Below are 2224 nucleotides of genomic sequence, written 5' to 3' on the forward strand. Positions count from 1 at the left end.
AGGGAGGAGTGATCAATAACCCTAAGGGTATTTGAAAAAGCCATAGGGAATCATTATTTTGTGTTTACCTATTTATACATATACACACATGTGTGGATTTGTGCACACATGCAAATGTGCACACACATATCAGAACAAAGGTATGATTATTTAATTACAACTTCAACTGAGCAAGCACATAGCTATGGATAAATAAAGCTGTGGAAAACTGATTGAGCAAAAATTCTTAAATTGTGTCTAGTAAGGGTGGTGGCTAAACTTGTTAAACAAGAAAGTGCTGAAGAAGAAAGTCATCTGAGATAGCAGGCTCAAAAGTATATTTACAGGCTCCCGGGTGGGGACTGTTCGTGGCAGTTTCGGGGTCTCTAACAGTCTCGCAGGTTGAGGTCCAAGAACCTCCCGAAGTGGGGTCAGCGGAGCTTGAGGTGCTAGCTGGTGTGAAATGACTGAGTATAAACTGGTGGTGGTTGGAGCAGGTGGTGTTGGGAAAAGTGCTTTGACAATCCAGTTAATCCAGAACCACTTTGTGGATGAATATGATCCCACCATAGAAGATTCTTACCGAAAAGATGTGGTAATTGATGGTGAGACTTGTCTGGTGGACATACTGAACACAGCCAGACTTGTCTGTTGGACATACTGGACACAGCCGGACAAGAGGAGTACAGTGCCGTGAGAGACCGATACATGAGGACAGGCGAAAGATTCCTCTGCGTATTTGCCATCAACAATAACAAATCATTTGCAGATATTAACCTCTACAGGGAGCAGATTAAACGAGTGAAAGACTGTGATGATGTGCCTATGGTACTGGTAGGGAACAAATGTGACCTGCCAACCAGGACATTTGACACAAAGCAAGCCCATGAGCTGGCCAAGAGTTATGGAATTCCATTCATTGAAACCTCAGCCAAGACCTGTCAGGGTGTGGAAGATGCCTTTTACACACGTAAGGGAGATACGCCAGTACCGAATGAAAAAGCTCAACAGCAATGATGATGGCACTCAAGGTTGTATGGGTTTGCCCTGTGTGGTGATGTAATAAGTTCTGTCATCAGAAAAGAGCCACTTTCAAGCTGCACTGATGCCCTGGTTCTGACATCCCTGGAGTGGATGTGTCCCTGCTGCTCTCTGCATCTCATCGAAGCTCCTGCTTCCTGTGTCCCTGACTCAGCAGATGAGTACAGTCCTGCGACCTCCTCAGAATAACTACCTCCTCACTCTGCTGTCTGCCCAGAGAAATGCACCTGTTATTCCTCAGTAGTTTTCTGACCTGGGTTCTCCTCCTTAGAAACAAACACACACCTCTGCCAGCTGGGTTTGTTCTTTGAAAAGCAATTTACACTCTGATACAGAGAACTAAACTGTAGACATGCAATTCTGTTGACAACAGTTTCATAAGCTCTAAGGTAGCATCTCCTGGTGATTTTCGCCCCCTCTCCTAACTGTTGAACTTGGCCTTGTTAGTTTGGGAGGAAGTATCATAAATTACTGTTTTCCTAAGAATATAACTAATGTTGTTGATTGGCTGATTTGTACTGTGATCAGCTCTATTCTATAAACTGGCATCTGCTCTGTGTTCATAAATGCAAACATGAATACTGACTTGAGTCCACCCTAGTCTTCTCAGCTGCATGAAATTAAATCCAACTTTCACAACAAAGCACCTTTTTCCTAAAAGTGGTCTGTAGGCTTCCTTTACAATTTGTGAGTGGGATAAACGCTTCAAGAGCCATTATACAGGAAAGTGACTATGAGCCATCTATCTTTGAGGGAAAGGTGTATCTACTTGTTGGCAGATGCCATGTTTATGTACATGAAGATAGTTTCTCTGTTTGGGATTCTCCCAAGAGAAAGATGATATTGAAGCAATTATTAATTTTACTTAATTTTCATTTAATTTTTTGGTAGATTATTACCTATGAATATTTCTAATTTCTTCAATGAACTTCCATTATAACTAAATTTGGGTCATACTAGGAATTTCTAGCTATAGTCAAATACTATAAAAATTGATGTTATTATTTTATAGCTATGATCAATGATTCTTCCCAACTGAAATATAGTTTAGTAGCAGACAGATTATATCTTTGCTGCAACATTTCTTCATGGCATACAGAGAGAGAGTTGCCCTTAGTCCCCTTGTTACTATCCCCATTCCCTCATCCTATAGCAGTTCAAGCATCCCATAGGGGCTTGAGTAATTATTTCAGTTGGATAAACC

At 41.3% G+C, this 2224-nt stretch overlaps 1 pseudogene; it reads left to right on the forward strand.

Moving 5' to 3' along the window:
* The first annotated feature begins 347 nt into the window (after window positions 1-347).
* Window positions 348-1042, forward strand: LOC127238241 (GTPase NRas-like; annotated as a pseudogene).
* The last annotated feature ends 1182 nt before the right edge of the window (window positions 1043-2224 follow it).

This window comes from Phodopus roborovskii, unplaced genomic scaffold (genome assembly GCF_943737965.1).
Source record: "Phodopus roborovskii unplaced genomic scaffold, PHOROB, whole genome shotgun sequence".
NCBI classification, from domain to species: domain Eukaryota; kingdom Metazoa; phylum Chordata; class Mammalia; order Rodentia; family Cricetidae; genus Phodopus; species Phodopus roborovskii.